This window comes from Syngnathus scovelli, unplaced genomic scaffold (genome assembly GCF_024217435.2).
Source record: "Syngnathus scovelli strain Florida unplaced genomic scaffold, RoL_Ssco_1.2 HiC_scaffold_152, whole genome shotgun sequence".
Taxonomy (NCBI): domain Eukaryota; kingdom Metazoa; phylum Chordata; class Actinopteri; order Syngnathiformes; family Syngnathidae; genus Syngnathus; species Syngnathus scovelli.
Window position 1 is genome coordinate 20,830 of NW_026061245.1, and position 19,171 is coordinate 40,000.

Below are 19,171 nucleotides of genomic sequence, written 5' to 3' on the forward strand. Positions count from 1 at the left end.
TGTACTCATCACTTTACCCCCCTTTCGCAAAATATAGTCGGCACGTATGTGCAGAACTGTTTATTTTCATTTTAAAAATTTTCTAAGTGCCAGCGGAAGCTGTCACACGAACTGTCCGAGCTACCACGGTGCCCATCCCGGGCAGTGACGGCAAAAGGCCGATGTGTGTTTGATGGAAGTCTGAATAATTTCTAAGTGCCAACGGCTCAACCGCCGTAAAGTGTCCGCCTCGGCTGGTTCTCCATGTCGGCCCGAACGAGCGAAAATTCGGCCTCTTCCCCTGGAGGTCCGGAACATTTTGGCGAATATTTTCAAAGTGCCAACGGCTGTTCCGCCGTAAAGTGTCCGACCCGGCTGGTTCCTCCGGTCGGCCCGAACGAGCGAAAATTCGGCCTCTTCCCCTGGAGGTCCTGTGAAGTTTAACGAATATTTTCTAAGTGCCAACGGCTGTTCCGCCGTAACGTGTCCGACCCGGCTGGTTCCTCCGGTCGGCCCGAACGAGCGAAAATTCGGCCTCTTCCCCTGGAGGTCCGGACGACTTTGGCGAATATTTTCTAAGTGCGAACGGCTGTTGCGCCGTAACGTGTCCGACCCGGCTGGTTCCTCCGGTCGGCCCGAACGAGCGAAAATTCGGCCTCTTCCCCTGGAGGTCAGGAACATTTTGACGAATATTTTCAAAGTGCCAACGGCTGTTGCGCCGTAAGGTGTCCGACCCGGCTGGTTCCTCCGGTCGGCCCGAACGAGCGAAAATTCGGCCTCTTCCCCTGGAGGTCCGGAACATTTTGGCGAATATTTTCAAAGTGCCAACGGCTGTTCCGCCGTAAAGTGTCCGACCCGGCTGGTTCCTCCGGTCGGCCCGAACGAGCGAAAATTCGGCCTCTTCCCCTGGAGGTCCGGACGACTTTGGCGAATATTTTCTAAGTGCGAACGGCTGTTGCGCCGTAAAGTGTCCGACCCGGCTGGTTCCTCCGGTCGGCCCGAACGAGCGAAAATTCGGCCTCTTCCCCTGGAGGTCCGGAACATTTTGGCGAATATTTCCTAAGTGCCAACGGCTGTTGCGCCGTAACGTGTCCGACCCGGCTGGTTCCTCCGGTCGGCCCGAACAAGCGAAAATTCGGCCTCTTCCCCCTGGAGGTCCGGACGACTTTGGCGAATATTTTCTAAGTGCGAACGGCTGTTGCGCCGTAACGTGTCCGACCCGGCTGGTTCCTCCGGTCGTCCCGAACGAGCGAAAATTCGGCCTCTTCCCCTGGAGGTCCGGACGACTTTGGCGAATATTTTCTAAGTGCGAACGGCTGTTGCACCGTAACGTGTCCGACCCGGCTGGTTCCTCCGGTCGGCCCGAACGAGCGAAAATTCGGCCTCTTCCCCTGGAGGTCCGGACGACTTTGACGAATATTTTCTAAGTGCCAACGGCTGTTCCGCCGTAACGTGTCCGACCCGGCCGGTTCCTCCGGTCGGCCCGAACGAGCGAAAATTCGGCCTCTTCCCCTGGAGGTCCGGAACATTTTGGCGAATATTTTCTAAGTGCGAACGGCTGTTGCGCCGTAAAGTGTCCGACCCGGCTGGTTCCTCCGGTCGGCCCGAACGAGCGAAAATTCGGCCTCTTCCCCTGGAGGTCCGGACGACTTTGACGAATATTTTCTAAGTGCCAACGGCTGTTCCGCCGTAACGTGTCCGACCCGGCCGGTTCCTCCGGTCGGCCCGAACGAGCGAAAATTCGGCCTCTTCCCCTGGAGGTCCGGAACATTTTGGCGAATATTTTCTAAGTGCGAACGGCTGTTGCGCCGTAAAGTGTCCGACCCGGCCGGTTCCTCCGGTCGGCCCGAACGAGCGAAAATTCGGCCTCTTCCCCTGGAGGTCCGGAACATTTTGGCGAATATTTTCAAAGTGCCAACGGCTGTTGCGCCGTAACGTGTCCGACCCGGCTGGTTCCTCCGGTCGGCCCGAACGAGCGAAAATTCGGCCTCTTCCCCTGGAGGTCCGGACGACTTTGGCGAATATTTTCTAAGTGCGAACGGCTGTTGCGCCGTAACGTGTCCGACCCGGCTGGTTCCTCCGGTCGGCCCGAACGAGCGAAAATTCGGCCTCTTCCCCTGGAGGTCCGGAACATTTTGGCGAATATTTTCAAAGTGCCAACGGCTGTTGCGCCGTAACGTGTCCGACCCGGCTGGTTCCTCCGGTCGGCTTGAACAAGCGAAAATTCGGCCTCTTCCCCTGGAGGTCCGGACGACTTTGGCGAATATTTTCTAAGTGCGAACGGCTGTTGCGCCGTAACGTGTCCGACCCGGCTGGTTCCTCCGGTCGGCCCGAACGAGCGAAAATTCGGCCTCTTCCCCTGGAGGTCCGGAACATTTTGGCGAATATTTTCTAAGTGCGAACGGCTGTTGCGCCGTAAAGTGTCCGACCCGGCCGGTTCCTCCGGTCGGCCCGAACGAGCGAAAATTCGGCCTCTTCCCCTGGAGGTCCGGAACATTTTGGCGAATATTTTCAAAGTGCCAACGGCTGCTCCGCCGTAAAGTGTCCGACCCGGCTGGTTCCTCCGGTCGGCCCGAACGAGCGAAAATTCGGCCTCTTCCCCTGGAGGTCCGGACGACTTTGGCGAATATTTTCAAAGTGCCAACGGCTGTTGCGCCGTAACGTGTCCGACCCGGCTGGTTCCTCCGGTCGGCCCGAACGAGCGAAAATTCGGCCTCTTCCCCTGGAGGTCCTGTGAAGTTTAACGAATATTTTCTAAGTGCCAACGGCTGTTGCGCCGTAACGTGTCCGACCCGGCTGGTTCCTCCGGTCGGCCCGAACGAGCGAAAATTCGGCCTCTTCCCCTGGAGGTCCGGAACATTTTGGCGAATATTTTCAAAGTGCCAACGGCTGTTGCGCCGTAACGTGTCCGACCCGGCTGGTTCCTCCGGTCGGCCCGAACAAGCGAAAATTCGGCCTCTTCCCCCTGGAGGTCCGGACGACTTTGGCGAATATTTTCTAAGTGCGAACGGCTGTTGCGCCGTAACGTGTCCGACCCGGCTGGTTCCTCCGGTCGTCCCGAACGAGCGAAAATTCGGCCTCTTCCCCTGGAGGTCCGGACGACTTTGGCGAATATTTTCTAAGTGCGAACGGCTGTTGCACCGTAACGTGTCCGACCCGGCTGGTTCCTCCGGTCGGCCCGAACGAGCGAAAATTCGGCCTCTTCCCCTGGAGGTCCGGACGACTTTGACGAATATTTTCTAAGTGCCAACGGCTGTTCCGCCGTAACGTGTCCGACCCGGCCGGTTCCTCCGGTCGGCCCGAACGAGCGAAAATTCGGCCTCTTCCCCTGGAGGTCCGGAACATTTTGGCGAATATTTTCTAAGTGCGAACGGCTGTTGCGCCGTAAAGTGTCCGACCCGGCTGGTTCCTCCGGTCGGCCCGAACGAGCGAAAATTCGGCCTCTTCCCCTGGAGGTCCGGACGACTTTGACGAATATTTTCTAAGTGCCAACGGCTGTTCCGCCGTAACGTGTCCGACCCGGCCGGTTCCTCCGGTCGGCCCGAACGAGCGAAAATTCGGCCTCTTCCCCTGGAGGTCCGGAACATTTTGGCGAATATTTTCTAAGTGCGAACGGCTGTTGCGCCGTAAAGTGTCCGACCCGGCCGGTTCCTCCGGTCGGCCCGAACGAGCGAAAATTCGGCCTCTTCCCCTGGAGGTCCGGAACATTTTGGCGAATATTTTCAAAGTGCCAACGGCTGTTGCGCCGTAACGTGTCCGACCCGGCTGGTTCCTCCGGTCGGCCCGAACGAGCGAAAATTCGGCCTCTTCCCCTGGAGGTCCGGACGACTTTGGCGAATATTTTCTAAGTGCGAACGGCTGTTGCGCCGTAACGTGTCCGACCCGGCTGGTTCCTCCGGTCGGCCCGAACGAGCGAAAATTCGGCCTCTTCCCCTGGAGGTCCGGAACATTTTGGCGAATATTTTCAAAGTGCCAACGGCTGTTGCGCCGTAACGTTCCCGACCCGGCTGGTTCCTCCGGTCGGCTTGAACAAGCGAAAATTCGGCCTCTTCCCCTGGAGGTCCGGACGACTTTGGCGAATATTTTCTAAGTGCGAACGGCTGTTGCGCCGTAAAGTGTCCGACCCGGCTGGTTCCTCCGGTCGGCCCGAACGAGCGAAAATTCGGCCTCTTCCCCTGGAGGTCCGGACGACTTTGACGAATATTTTCTAAGTGCCAACGGCTGTTCCGCCGTAACGTGTCCGACCCGGCCGGTTCCTCCGGTCGGCCCGAACGAGCGAAAATTCGGCCTCTTCCCCTGGAGGTCCTGTCAAGTTTAACGAATATTTTCTAAGTGCCATCGGCTCTTCCGCCGTTACGTGTCCGACCCGGCTGGTTCCTCCGGTCGGCCTGAACAAGTGAAAATTCGGCCTCTTCCCCTGGAGGTCCGGAACATTTTGGCGAATATTTTCTAAGTGCCATCGGCTCTTCCGCCGTAAGGTGTCCGACTCGGCCGGTTCCTCCGGTCGGCCTGAACGAGCGAAAATTCGGCCTCTTCCCCTGGAGGTCCTGTCAAGTTTAACGAATATTTTCTAAGTGCCATCGGCTCTTCCGCCGTAAGGTGTCCGACTCGGCCGGTTCCTCCGGTCGGCCTGAACAAGTGAAAATTCGGCCTCTTCCCCTGGAGGTCCGGAACATTTTGGCGAATATTTTCTAAGTGCCATCGGCTCTTCCGCCGTAAGGTGTCCGACTCGGCCGGTTCCTCCGGTCGGCCTGAACGAGCGAAAATTCGGCCTCTTCCCCTGGAGGTCCTGTCAAGTTTAACGAATATTTTCTAAGTGCCATCGGCTCTTCCGCCGTAAAGCGTCCGACTCGGCTGGTTCCCGATGTCGGCCAGAACAAGTGGAAATTCGGCCTCTTCCCCTGGAGGTCAGTTGAAGTTTAACGAATATTTTCTAAGTGCCAACGGCTGCTCCGCCGTAAAGCGTCCGACTCGGCTGGTTCCCGATGTCGGCCAGAACAAGTGAAAATTCGGCCTCTTCCCCTGGAGGTCCGTTCAAGATTAACGAATATTTCCTAAGTGCCAACGGCTGCTCCGCCGTAAAGCGTCCGACTCGGCTGGTTCCCGATGTCGGCCAGAACAAGTGAAAATTCGGCCTCTTCCCCTGGAGGTCCGTTCAAGATTAACGAATATTTTCTAAGTGCCAACGGCTCTTGCGCCGAAAAGCGTCCGCCTCGGCTGGTTCCCGCGGTCGGACACAAAATGTGTCAATTCGGCCTCTCTGAGGTACCAGGGGTAGGCTTTATGTACTTGGTCCCCCCACTTAGTGTACTCATCACTTTACCCCCCTTTCGCAAAATATAGTCGGCACGTATGTGCAGAACTGTTTATTTTCATTTTAAAAATTGTCTAAGTGCCAGCGGAAGCTGTCACACGAACTGTCCGAGCTACCACGGTGCCCATCCCGGGCAGTGACGGCAAAAGGCCGATGTGTGTTTGATGGAAGTCTGAATAATTTCTAAGTGCCAACGGCTCAACCGCCGTAAAGTGTCCGCCTCGGCCGGTTCTCCCGGTCGGCCCGAACGAGCGAAAATTCGGCCTCTTTCCCTGGAGGTCCGGAACATTTTGGCGAATATTTTCTAAGTGCCAACGGGTGCTCCGCCGTAAAGTGTCCGCCTCGGCTGGTTCCCCCGGTCGGCCAGAACAAGTGAAAATTCGGCCTCTTCCCCTGGAGGTCCGGAACATTTTGGCGAATATTTCCTAAGTGCCAACGGCTGCTCCGCCGTAAAGTGTCCGCCTCGGCCGGTTCACCCGGTCGGCCAGAACAAGTGAAAATTCGGCCTCTTCCCCTGGAGGTCCGGAACATTTTGGCAAATATTTCCTAAGTGCCAACGGCTGCTCCGCCGTAAAGTGTCCGACTCGGCCGGTTCCCCCGGTCGGCCAGAACAAGTGAAAATCCGGCCTCTTCCCCTGGAAGTCCGGCCGAGTTAAGGCAAATATTTCCTAAGTGCCAACGGCTGTTCCGCCGTAAAGGGTCCGACTCGGCTGGTTCCCGATGTCGGCCAGAACAAGTGAAAAATCGGCCTCTTCCCCTGGAAGTCCGGCCGAGTTCGGCGAATATTTCCTAAGTGCCAACGGCTGTTCCGCCGTAAAGAGTCCGACTCGGCTGGTTCCCGATGTCGGCCAGAACAAGTGAAAATCCGGCCTCTTCCCCTGGAGGTCCGGAACATTTTGGCAAATATTTCCTAAGTGCCAACGGCTGCTCAGCCTTAAAGTGTCCGACTCGGCTGGTTCCCGATGTCGGCCAGAACAAGTGAAAATCCGGCCTCTTCCCCTGGAAGTCCGGCCGAGTTAAGGCGAATATTTCCTAAGTGCCAACGGCTGTTCCGCCGTAAAGAGTCCGACTCGGCTGGTTCCCGATGTCGGCCAGAACAAGTGAAAATCCGGCCTCTTCCCCTGGAAGTCCGGCCGAGTTAAGGCAAATATTTCCTAAGTGCCAACGGCTGTTCCGCCGTAAAGAGTCCGACTCGGCTGGTTCCCGATGTCGGCCAGAACAAGTGAAAATCCGGCCTCTTCCCCTGGAAGTCCGGCCGAGTTAAGGCGAATATTTCCTAAGTGCCAACGGCTGCTCAGCCTTAAAGTGTCCGACTCGGCTGGTTCCCGATGTCGGCCAGAACAAGTGAATATTCGGCCTCTTCCCCTGGAGGTCCGGAACATTTTGGCAAATATTTTCTAAGTGCTAACGGCTGTTGCGCCGTAACGTGTCCGACCCGGCTGGTTCTCCCGGTCGGCCCGAACGAGCGAAAATTCGGCCTCTTCCCCTGGAGGTCCGGAACATTTTGGCGAATATTTCCTAAGGGCCAACGGCTGCTCCGCCGTAAAGAGACCGACTCGGCTGGTTCCCGATGTCGGCCAGAACAAGTGAAAATTCGGCCTCTTCCCCTGGAGGTCAGTTGAAGTTTAACGAATATTTCCTAAGTGCCAACGGCTGCTCCGCCGTAAAGTGTCCGACTCGGCTGGTTCCCGATGTCGGCCAGAACAAGTGAATATTCGGCCTCTTCCCCTGGAGGTCCGGAACATTTTGGCAAATATTTCCTAAGTGCCAACGGCTGCTCCGCCGTAAAGAGTCCGACTCGGCTGGTTCCCGATTTCGGCCAGAACAAGTGAAAATTCGGCCTCTTCCCCTGGAAGTCCGGCCGAGTTCGGCGAATATTTCCTAAGTGCCAACGGCTCTTGCGCCGAAAAGCGTCCGACTCGGCTGGTTCCCGATGTCGGCCAGAACAAGTGAATATTCGGCCTCTTCCCCTGGAGGTCCGTTCAAGATTAACGAATATTTTCTAAGTGCCAACGGCTGCTCCGCCGTAAAGCGTCCGTCTCGGCTGGTTCCCGATGTCGGCCAGAACAAGTGGAAATTCGGCCTCTTCCCCTGGAAGTGCGGCCAAGTTTGGCGAATATTTCCTAAGTGCCAACGGCTGCTCCGCCGTAAAGCGTCCGACTCGGCTGGTTCCCGATGTCGGCCAGAACAAGTGAAAATTCGGCCTCTTCCCCTGGAGGTCCGTTCAAGTTTAACGAATATTTTCTAAGTGCCAACGGCTGCTCCGCCGTAAAGGGTCCGACTCGGCTGGTTCCCGATGTCGGCCAGAACAAGTGAAAATCCGGCCTCTTCCCCTGGAGGTCAGTTGAAGTTTAACGAATATTTTCTAAGTGCCAACGGCTGCTCCGCCGTAAAGCGTCCGACTCGGCTGGTTCCCGATGTCGGCCAGAACAAGTGAAAATTCGGCCTCTTCCCCTGGAGGTCAGTTGAAGTTTAACGAATATTTTCTAAGTGCCAACGGCTGCTCCGCCGTAAAGCGTCCGACTCGGCTGGTTCCCGATGTCGGCCAGAACAAGTGAAAATTCGGCCTCTTCCCCTGGAGGTCAGTTGAAGTTTAACGAATATTTTCTAAGTGCCAACGGCTGCTCCGCCGTAAAGCGTCCGACTCGGCTGGTTCCCGATGTCGACCAGAACAAGTGGAAATTCGGCCTCTTCCCCTGGAGGTCAGTTGAAGTTTAACGAATATTTTCTAAGTGCCAACGGCTGTTCCGCCGTAAAGAGTCCGACTCGGCTGGTTCCCGATGTCGGCCAGAACAAGTGAAAATTCGGCCTCTTCCCCTGGAGGTCCGTTCAAGATTAACGAATATTTTCTAAGTGCCAACGGCTCTTGCGCCGAAAAGCGTCCGCCTCGGCTGGTTCCCGCGGTCGGACACAAAATGTGTCAATTCGGCCTCTCTGAGGTACCAGGGGTAGGCTTTATGTACTTGGTCCCCCCACTTAGTGTACTCATCACTTTACCCCCCTTTCGCAAAATATAGTCGGCACGTATGTGCAGAACTGTTTATTTTCATTTTAAAAATTGTCTAAGTGCCAGCGGAAGCTGTCACACGAACTGTCCTAGCTACCACGGTGCCCATCCCGGGCAGTGACGGCAAAAGGCCGATGTGTGTTTATGGAAGTCTGAATAATTTCTAAGTGCCAACGGCTCAACCGCCGTAAAGTGTCCGCCTCGGCTGGTTCTCCCGGTCGGCCCGAACGAGCGAAAATTCGGCCTCTTCCCCTGGAGGTCCGGAACATTTTGGCGAATATTTTCAAAGTGCCAACGGCTGCTCCGCCGTAAAGTGTCCGCCTCGGCTGGTTCCCCCGGTCGGCCAGAACAAGTGAAAATTCGGCCTCTTCCCCTGGAGGTCCGGAACATTTTGGCGAATATTTTCAAAGTGCCAACGGCTGCTCCGCCGTAAAGTGTCCGCCTCGGCTGGTTCCCCCGGTCGGCCAGAACAAGTGAAAATTCGGCCTCTTCCCCTGGAGGTCCGGAACATTTTGGCGAATATTTCCTAAGTGCCAACGGCTGCTCCGCCGTAAAGTGTCCGACTCGGCTGGTTCCCCCGGTCGGCCAGAACAAGTGAAAAATCGGCCTCTTCCCCTGGAAGTCCGGCCGAGTTAAGGCAAATATTTCCTAAGTGCCAACGGCTGCTCAGCCTTAAAGGGTCCGACTCGGCTGGTTCCCGATGTCGGCCAGAACAAGTGAAAATCCGGCCTCTTCCCCTGGAAGTCCGGCCGAGTTAAGGCGAATATTTCCTAAGTGCCAACGGCTGCTCAGCCTTAAAGTGTCCGACTCGGCTGGTTCCCGATGTCGGCCAGAACAAGTGAATATTCGGCCTCTTCCCCTGGAGGTCCGGAACATTTTGGCAAATATTTCCTAAGTGCCAACGGCTGCTCCGCCGTAAAGTGTCCGACTCGGCTGGTTCCCGATGTCGGCCAGAACAAGTGAAAATCCGGCCTCTTCCCCTGGAAGTCCGGCCAAGTTCGGCGAATATTTCCTAAGTGCCAACGGCTGCTCCGCCGTAAAGAGACCGACTCGGCTGGTTCCCGATGTCGGCCAGAACAAGTGAAAATTCGGCCTCTTCCCCTGGAGGTCAGTTGAAGTTTAACGAATATTTCCTAAGTGCCAACGGCTGCTCCGCCGTAAAGTGTCCGACTCGGCTGGTTCCCGATGTCGGCCAGAACAAGTGAAAATCCGGCCTCTTCCCCTGGAGGTCCGGAACATTTTGGCAAATATTTCCTAAGTGCCAACGGCTGCTCAGCCTTAAAGTGTCCGACTCGGCTGGTTCCCGATGTCGGCCAGAACAAGTGAAAATCCGGCCTCTTCCCCTGGAAGTCCGGCCGAGTTAAGGCGAATATTTCCTAAGTGCCAACGGCTGTTCCGCCGTAAAGAGTCCGACTCGGCTGGTTCCCGATGTCGGCCAGAACAAGTGAAAATCCGGCCTCTTCCCCTGGAAGTCCGGCCGAGTTAAGGCAAATATTTCCTAAGTGCCAACGGCTGTTCCGCCGTAAAGAGTCCGACTCGGCTGGTTCCCGATGTCGGCCAGAACAAGTGAAAATCCGGCCTCTTCCCCTGGAAGTCCGGCCGAGTTAAGGCGAATATTTCCTAAGTGCCAACGGCTGCTCAGCCTTAAAGTGTCCGACTCGGCTGGTTCCCGATGTCGGCCAGAACAAGTGAATATTCGGCCTCTTCCCCTGGAGGTCCGGAACATTTTGGCAAATATTTTCTAAGTGCTAACGGCTGTTGCGCCGTAACGTGTCCGACCCGGCTGGTTCTCCCGGTCGGCCCGAACGAGCGAAAATTCGGCCTCTTCCCCTGGAGGTCCGGAACATTTTGGCGAATATTTCCTAAGGGCCAACGGCTGCTCCGCCGTAAAGAGACCGACTCGGCTGGTTCCCGATGTCGGCCAGAACAAGTGAAAATTCGGCCTCTTCCCCTGGAGGTCAGTTGAAGTTTAACGAATATTTCCTAAGTGCCAACGGCTGCTCCGCCGTAAAGTGTCCGACTCGGCTGGTTCCCGATGTCGGCCAGAACAAGTGAATATTCGGCCTCTTCCCCTGGAGGTCCGGAACATTTTGGCAAATATTTCCTAAGTGCCAACGGCTGCTCCGCCGTAAAGAGTCCGACTCGGCTGGTTCCCGATTTCGGCCAGAACAAGTGAAAATTCGGCCTCTTCCCCTGGAAGTCCGGCCGAGTTCGGCGAATATTTCCTAAGTGCCAACGGCTCTTGCGCCGAAAAGCGTCCGACTCGGCTGGTTCCCGATGTCGGCCAGAACAAGTGAATATTCGGCCTCTTCCCCTGGAGGTCCGTTCAAGATTAACGAATATTTTCTAAGTGCCAACGGCTGCTCCGCCGTAAAGCGTCCGTCTCGGCTGGTTCCCGATGTCGGCCAGAACAAGTGGAAATTCGGCCTCTTCCCCTGGAAGTGCGGCCAAGTTTGGCGAATATTTCCTAAGTGCCAACGGCTGCTCCGCCGTAAAGCGTCCGACTCGGCTGGTTCCCGATGTCGGCCAGAACAAGTGAAAATTCGGCCTCTTCCCCTGGAGGTCCGTTCAAGTTTAACGAATATTTTCTAAGTGCCAACGGCTGCTCCGCCGTAAAGGGTCCGACTCGGCTGGTTCCCGATGTCGGCCAGAACAAGTGAAAATCCGGCCTCTTCCCCTGGAGGTCAGTTGAAGTTTAACGAATATTTTCTAAGTGCCAACGGCTGCTCCGCCGTAAAGCGTCCGACTCGGCTGGTTCCCGATGTCGGCCAGAACAAGTGAAAATTCGGCCTCTTCCCCTGGAGGTCAGTTGAAGTTTAACGAATATTTTCTAAGTGCCAACGGCTGCTCCGCCGTAAAGCGTCCGACTCGGCTGGTTCCCGATGTCGGCCAGAACAAGTGAAAATTCGGCCTCTTCCCCTGGAGGTCAGTTGAAGTTTAACGAATATTTTCTAAGTGCCAACGGCTGCTCCGCCGTAAAGCGTCCGACTCGGCTGGTTCCCGATGTCGACCAGAACAAGTGGAAATTCGGCCTCTTCCCCTGGAGGTCAGTTGAAGTTTAACGAATATTTTCTAAGTGCCAACGGCTGTTCCGCCGTAAAGAGTCCGACTCGGCTGGTTCCCGATGTCGGCCAGAACAAGTGAAAATTCGGCCTCTTCCCCTGGAGGTCCGTTCAAGATTAACGAATATTTTCTAAGTGCCAACGGCTCTTGCGCCGAAAAGCGTCCGCCTCGGCTGGTTCCCGCGGTCGGACACAAAATGTGTCAATTCGGCCTCTCTGAGGTACCAGGGGTAGGCTTTATGTACTTGGTCCCCCCACTTAGTGTACTCATCACTTTACCCCCCTTTCGCAAAATATAGTCGGCACGTATGTGCAGAACTGTTTATTTTCATTTTAAAAATTGTCTAAGTGCCAGCGGAAGCTGTCACACGAACTGTCCTAGCTACCACGGTGCCCATCCCGGGCAGTGACGGCAAAAGGCCGATGTGTGTTTATGGAAGTCTGAATAATTTCTAAGTGCCAACGGCTCAACCGCCGTAAAGTGTCCGCCTCGGCTGGTTCTCCCGGTCGGCCCGAACGAGCGAAAATTCGGCCTCTTCCCCTGGAGGTCCGGAACATTTTGGCGAATATTTTCAAAGTGCCAACGGCTGCTCCGCCGTAAAGTGTCCGCCTCGGCTGGTTCCCCCGGTCGGCCAGAACAAGTGAAAATTCGGCCTCTTCCCCTGGAGGTCCGGAACATTTTGGCGAATATTTTCAAAGTGCCAACGGCTGCTCCGCCGTAAAGTGTCCGCCTCGGCTGGTTCCCCCGGTCGGCCAGAACAAGTGAAAATTCGGCCTCTTCCCCTGGAGGTCCGGAACATTTTGGCGAATATTTCCTAAGTGCCAACGGCTGCTCCGCCGTAAAGTGTCCGACTCGGCTGGTTCCCCCGGTCGGCCAGAACAAGTGAAAAATCGGCCTCTTCCCCTGGAAGTCCGGCCGAGTTAAGGCAAATATTTCCTAAGTGCCAACGGCTGCTCAGCCTTAAAGGGTCCGACTCGGCTGGTTCCCGATGTCGGCCAGAACAAGTGAAAATCCGGCCTCTTCCCCTGGAAGTCCGGCCGAGTTAAGGCGAATATTTCCTAAGTGCCAACGGCTGCTCAGCCTTAAAGTGTCCGACTCGGCTGGTTCCCGATGTCGGCCAGAACAAGTGAATATTCGGCCTCTTCCCCTGGAGGTCCGGAACATTTTGGCAAATATTTCCTAAGTGCCAACGGCTGCTCCGCCGTAAAGTGTCCGACTCGGCTGGTTCCCGATGTCGGCCAGAACAAGTGAAAATCCGGCCTCTTCCCCTGGAAGTCCGGCCAAGTTCGGCGAATATTTCCTAAGTGCCAACGGCTGCTCCGCCGTAAAGAGACCGACTCGGCTGGTTCCCGATGTCGGCCAGAACAAGTGAAAATTCGGCCTCTTCCCCTGGAGGTCAGTTGAAGTTTAACGAATATTTCCTAAGTGCCAACGGCTGCTCCGCCGTAAAGTGTCCGACTCGGCTGGTTCCCGATGTCGGCCAGAACAAGTGAATATTCGGCCTCTTCCCCTGGAGGTCCGGAACATTTTGGCAAATATTTCCTAAGTGCCAACGGCTGCTCCGCCGTAAAGAGTCCGACTCGGCTGGTTCCCGATTTCGGCCAGAACAAGTGAAAATTCGGCCTCTTCCCCTGGAAGTCCGGCCGAGTTCGGCGAATATTTCCTAAGTGCCAACGGCTCTTGCGCCGAAAAGCGTCCGACTCGGCTGGTTCCCGATGTCGGCCAGAACAAGTGAATATTCGGCCTCTTCCCCTGGAGGTCCGTTCAAGATTAACGAATATTTTCTAAGTGCCAACGGCTGCTCCGCCGTAAAGCGTCCGTCTCGGCTGGTTCCCGATGTCGGCCAGAACAAGTGGAAATTCGGCCTCTTCCCCTGGAAGTGCGGCCAAGTTTGGCGAATATTTCCTAAGTGCCAACGGCTGCTCCGCCGTAAAGCGTCCGACTCGGCTGGTTCCCGATGTCGGCCAGAATAAGTGGAAATTCGGCCTCTTCCCCTGGAGGTCAGTTGAAGTTTAACGAATATTTTCTAAGTGCCAACGGCTGCTCCGCCGTAAAGCGTCCGACTCGGCTGGTTCCCGATGTCGGCCAGAACAAGTGAAAATTCGGCCTCTTCCCCTGGAAGTGCGGCCAAGTTAAGGCAAATATTTCCTAAGTGCCAACGGCTGTTCCGCCGTAAAGGGTCCGACTCGGCTGGTTCCCGATGTCGGCCAGAACAAGTGAAAATTCGGCCTCTTCCCCTGGAGGTCAGTTGAAGTTTAACGAATATTTTCTAAGTGCCAACGGCTGCTCCGCCGTAAAGCGTCCGACTCGGCTGGTTCCCGATGTCGGCCAGAACAAGTGAAAATTCGGCCTCTTCCCCTGGAGGTCCGTTCAAGTTTAACGAATATTTTCTAAGTGCCAACGGCTGCTCCGCCGTAAAGCGTCCGACTCGGCTGGTTCCCGATGTCGGCCAGAACAAGTGAAAATTCGGCCTCTTCCCCTGGAGGTCAGTTGAAGTTTAACGAATATTTTCTAAGTGCCAACGGCTGCTCCGCCGTAAAGCGTCCGACTCGGCTGGTTCCCGATGTCGGCCAGAACAAGTGAAAATTCGGCCTCTTCCCCTGGAGGTCAGTTGAAGTTTAACGAATATTTTCTAAGTGCCAACGGCTGCTCCGCCGTAAAGCGTCCGACTCGGCTGGTTCCCGATGTCGGCCAGAACAAGTGAAAATTCGGCCTCTTCCCCTGGAGGTCCGTTCAAGTTTGGGGAATATTTTCTAAGTGCCAACGGCTGCTCCGCCTTAAAGCGTCCGACTCGGCTGGTTCCCGATGTCGGCCAGAACAAGTGAAAATCCGGCCTCTTCCCCTGGAAGTCCGGCCGAGTTAAGGCAAATATTTCCTAAGTGCCAACGGCTGCTCAGCCTTAAAGGGCCCGACTCGGCTGGTTCCCGATGTCGGCCAGAAGAAGTGACAATTCGGCCTCTTCCCCTGGAGGTCTTTTCAAGTTTAACGAATATTTTCTGAGTGCCAACGGCTGCTCCGCCTTAAAGCGTCCGACTCGGCTGGTTCCCGATGTCGGCCAGAACAAGTGACAATTCGGCCTCTTCCCCTGGAGGTCCTTTCAAGTTTAACGAATATTTTCTAAGTGCCAACGGCTGCTCCGCCGTAAAGCGTCCGACTCGGCTGGTTCCCGATGTCGGCCAGAACAGGTGAAAATTCGGCCTCTTCCCCTGGAGGTCCGTTCAAGTTTGGCGAATATTTTCTAAGTGCCAACGGCTGCTCCGCCTTAAAGTGTCCGACTCGGCTGGTTCCCGATGTCGGGCAGAACAAGTGACAATTCGGCCTCTTCCCCTGGAAGTCCGGCCGAGTTTGGCGAATATTTTCTAAGTGCCAACGGCTGCTCCGCCGTAAAGAGTCCGACTCGGCTGGTTCCCGATGTCGGCCAGAAAAAGTGACAATTCGGCCTCTTCCCCTGGAGGTCCTTTGAAGTTTAGCGAATATTTTCTAAGTGCCAACGGCTCTTGCGCCGAAAAGCGTCCGCCTCGGCTGGTTCCCGCGGTCGGCCGTAATAGGCGAAAATTCGGCCTCTTCCCCTGGAGCGACCTCCAAATTTGGGCGAAATTTTTTCTAAGTGCCTAAAGGTACCAGGGGTTTGGGTACCAGGGGTGCATTACCAACTGGTCTTTTGTCAACCCATGTACTTTTTCTAGAGTACATGGGTTGGTCCCCCCACTTAGTGTACTCATCACTTTACCCCCCTTTCGCAAAATATAGTCAGAACGAGCATGGGGGACGCAATTGTTTTCCATGCAAATCAATTGGGCCTGGTCCGAGCGCTGGTAACGGCCGCCAGCAAGCGTCCCCTGCTCGGATAGCAGAACTGAAGAAGGCACGGCACTTCCAGAGAGAGAGAGAAAATTTTCTAAGTGCCACATTTCTCAAAAATTTTCAAAGTGCCACATCTCTCAAAAAATTTCTAAGTGCCACATCTCTCAAAAAATTTCTAAGTGCCACATCTCTCAAAAAATTTCTAAGTGCCACATCTCTCAAAAACTTTCAAAGTGCCACATCTCTGAAAAACTTTCTAAGTGCCACGTCTCTGAAAAATTTTCTAAGTGCCACGGCACGGCTGTGAAATATTCAAAGTCCTACAGGCATTGGCAGAATGCGCGGACGGCCGTCTGCTCCCGGCGGCCGCCGCGAAGCTACTACCCCCTCCCGGGGACGGCTGTCTGCTCCCGGCAGCCGTCCTTACCCCCCTCCCCCGTTTGCACCGCCTGAAGTTAGACCCGCCTTGGTAGGGCCCCCACCGGCCCCGGCTCGCCGGCGTTGGGTGGACGGTTCCTGCCCACTTGCGGGTCCCGGTCGCTTGGCAACCGACCGGGGAGGACCAGCCGCCTCCTTAAACACAGGCTGGAAGGGAAATCCGGTCAAGCTACGGAGGACCGGCCGCCTCCTTAAACACAGGCCGGAAGGGAAATCCGATCAAGCTACGGAGGACCGGTCGCCTCCCTAAACACAGGCCGGGCAAAAATCTGCGAATGGGCCCGTCAAGGGTAGTGGGTCATCCAAGGTGGGAGGTACCGGCCGCCTCCTTAAACACAGGCCGGGCAAAAATCTGCGAATGGGCCCGTCAAGGGTAGTGGGTCATCCAAGGTGGGAGGTACCGGCCGCCTCCTTAAACACAGGCCGGGCAAAAATCTGCGAATGGCCCGTCAAGGGTAGAAGGTCATCCAAGGAGGGAGGTACCGGCCGCCTCCTTAAACACAGGCCGGGCAAAAATCTGCGAATGGCCCGTCAAGGGTTGTTGGTCATCCAAGGAGGGAGGTACCGGCCGCCTCCTTAAACACAGGCCGGGCAAAAATCTGCGAATGGCCCGTCAAGGGTTGTTGGTCATCCAAGGAGGGAGGTACCGGCCGCCTCCTTAAACACAGGCCGGGCAAAAATCTGCGAACGGCCCGTCAAGGGTTCTGTCTCATCCAAGAAAGGGGTACCGGCCGCCTCAGAGGCCGGAGCGAAGGGGGCGAAAGGCTGTCGATGGGGAAGGATCGGGGCCACGGCTAATCTAGCGATGCCCGCGTCGGGCGGTCACTCCGACGAATGAGCGGGGCCGAATCCGGCGCGAGGCGGCCTTCAGGCACGTGGTTCGAGACGACCTCACCCGGCTCTAGCCCGGAGGATCGGAGGCAACGGCCGTCTCCTTAAGCTAAGGCCGGACGAAAATCTGCGGATGCGGTCCATCCAAGGCAGACGGAGGTACCGGCCGCCTCGGTAAACAATGCCCGGGCAAAAATCTGCGAACGGCCCGTCAAGGGTTCTGTCTCATCCAAGAAAGGGGTACCGGCCGCCTCAGAGGCCGGAGCGAAGGGGGCGAAAGGCTGTCGATGGGGAAGGATCGGGGCCACGGCTAATCTAGCGATGCCCGCGTCGGGCGGTCACTCCGACGAATGAGCGGGGCCGAATCCGGCGCGAGGCGGCCTTCAGGCACGTGGTTCGAGACGACCTCACCCGGCTCTAGCCCGGAGGATCGGAGGCAACGGCCGTCTCCTTAAGCTAAGGCCGGACGAAAATCTGCGGATGCGGTCCATCCAAGGCAGACGGAGGTACCGGCCGCCTCGGTAAACAATGCCCGGGCAAAAATCTGCGAACGGCCCGTCAAGGGTTCTGTCTCATCCAAGAAAGGGGTACCGGCCGCCTCAGAGGCCGGAGCGAAGGGGGCGAAAGGCTGTCGATGGGGAAGGATCGGGGCCACGGCTAATCTAGCGATGCCCGCGTCGGGCGGTCACTCCGACGAATGAGCGGGGCCGAATCCGGCGCGAGGCGGCCTTCAGGCACGTGGTTCGAGACGACCTCACCCGGCTCTAGCCCGGAGGATCGGAGGCAACGGCCGTCTCCTTAAGCTAAGGCCGGACGAAAATCTGCGGATGCGGTCCATCCAAGGCAGACGGAGGTACCGGCCGCCTCGGTAAACAATGCCCGGGCAAAAATCTGCGAACGGCCCGTCAAGGGTTCTGTCTCATCCAAGAAAGGGGTACCGGCCGCCTCAGAGGCCGGAGCGAAGGGGGCGAAAGGCTGTCGATGGGGAAGGATCGGGGCCACGGCTAATCTAGCGATGCCCGCGTCGGGCGGTCACTCCGACGAATGAGCGGGGCCGAATCCGGCGCGAGGCGGCCTTCAGGCACGTGGTTCGAGACGACCTCACCCGGCTCTAGCCCGGAGGATCGGAGGCAACGGCCGTCTCCTTAAGCTAAGGCCGGACGAAAATCTGCGGATGCGGTCCATCCAAGGCAGACGGAGGTACCGGCCGCCTCGGTAAACAATGCCCGGGCAAAAATCTGCGAACGGCCCGTCAAGGGTTCTGTCTCATCCAAGAAAGGGGTACCGGCCGCCTCAGAGGCCGGAGCGAAGGGGGCGAAAGGCTGTCGATGGGGAAGGATCGGGGCCACGGCTAATCTAGCGATGCCCGCGTCGGGCGGTCACTCCGACGAATGAGCGGGGCCGAATCCGGCGCGAGGCGGCCTTCAGGCACGTGGTTCGAGACGACCTCACCCGGCTCTAGCCCGGAGGATCGGAGGCAACGGCCGTCTCCTTAAGCTAAGGCCGGACGAAAATCTGCGGATGCGGTCCATCCAAGGCAGACGGAGGTACCGGCCGCCTCGGTAAACAATGCCCGGGCAAAAATCTGCGAACGGCCCGTCAAGGGTTCTGTCTCATCCAAGAAAGGGGTACCGGCCGCCTCAGAGGCCGGAGCGAAGGGGGCGAAAGGCTGTCGATGGGGAAGGATCGGGGCCACGGCTAATCTAGCGATGCCCGCGTCGGGCGGTCACTCCGACGAATGAGCGGGGCCGAATCCGGCGCGAGGCGGCCTTCAGGCACGTGGTTCGAGACGACCTCACCCGGCTCTAGCCCGGAGCGAAAAACACTCTTATAACCTGACCGACATGCGCCCATGACCCGCCTTGGTAGGGCCCCCACCGGCCCCGGCTACCGCCGGCGTTGGGTGGACGGTTCCTCCCCACTTGCGGGTCGCACTCCAGCGCTACGGCCGCCGCGCGAGCGCGCGCCCCGCGCCGCCCGCGCAGGCCTAGCGCGAACCGTACGGCAGCGAAACCGAGACGCCCCGGCTCAACCTCACCCAGAGGCCATCCACGGAGGCCGAGCGCGCGATCCGACTTGCGGCACGCCACGTGGGCGTCCGCCGGCCGCGCCGGTCGACCGCGAAACCGATTTCTCAAAGACCAAGCCCGAGTCCCAACCTCCGCACATATCCGCACACGCCTTCCCGACCACCGCGAAGCGGGAGGCGTCTATCGTGGCCGCCGGGGCGTATGACCCCTCCGCGTGAGGCGTGCGGGCTCGGGGGGGCCGCAACGACCGAGTCTGACTCGGACGGGGCGCAGCTTCCCTCCCGGTCGCAGCATCAGCGCCGAACGCGCGACGTCACCAGCCCCCCGGAACGGTTCGTCGGGAGCGCGGCAATGGCCCACATCTCACCTCGCCAGCCGGCCGCAGCGGGCCGCGCCGAACCGAGTCTGACTCGGGGTGCGCACAGTCCCGTCTGGGTCACGGAGGCGACGAGCTGTGACCGCCACCGTCGCCCCTTCGTCCTTCCGGATCCCCCCAGCGCCGGCAAAACTCCGCATCCTGGCCGCATCGCGTGACCGGGCGGGCCGCAACGACCGAGTCTGACTCGGACGGGGCGCAGCTTCCCGCCTCGGGCCATCGCAAAGCGTGCCTCGCGCGGGCAAAGTCGCCGGCGCAGCGCCGCGCCCCTCGACAAGAGCGAGCCTCAGCCGGGCCGCGACGACCGAGTCTGACTCGGACGGAGCGCA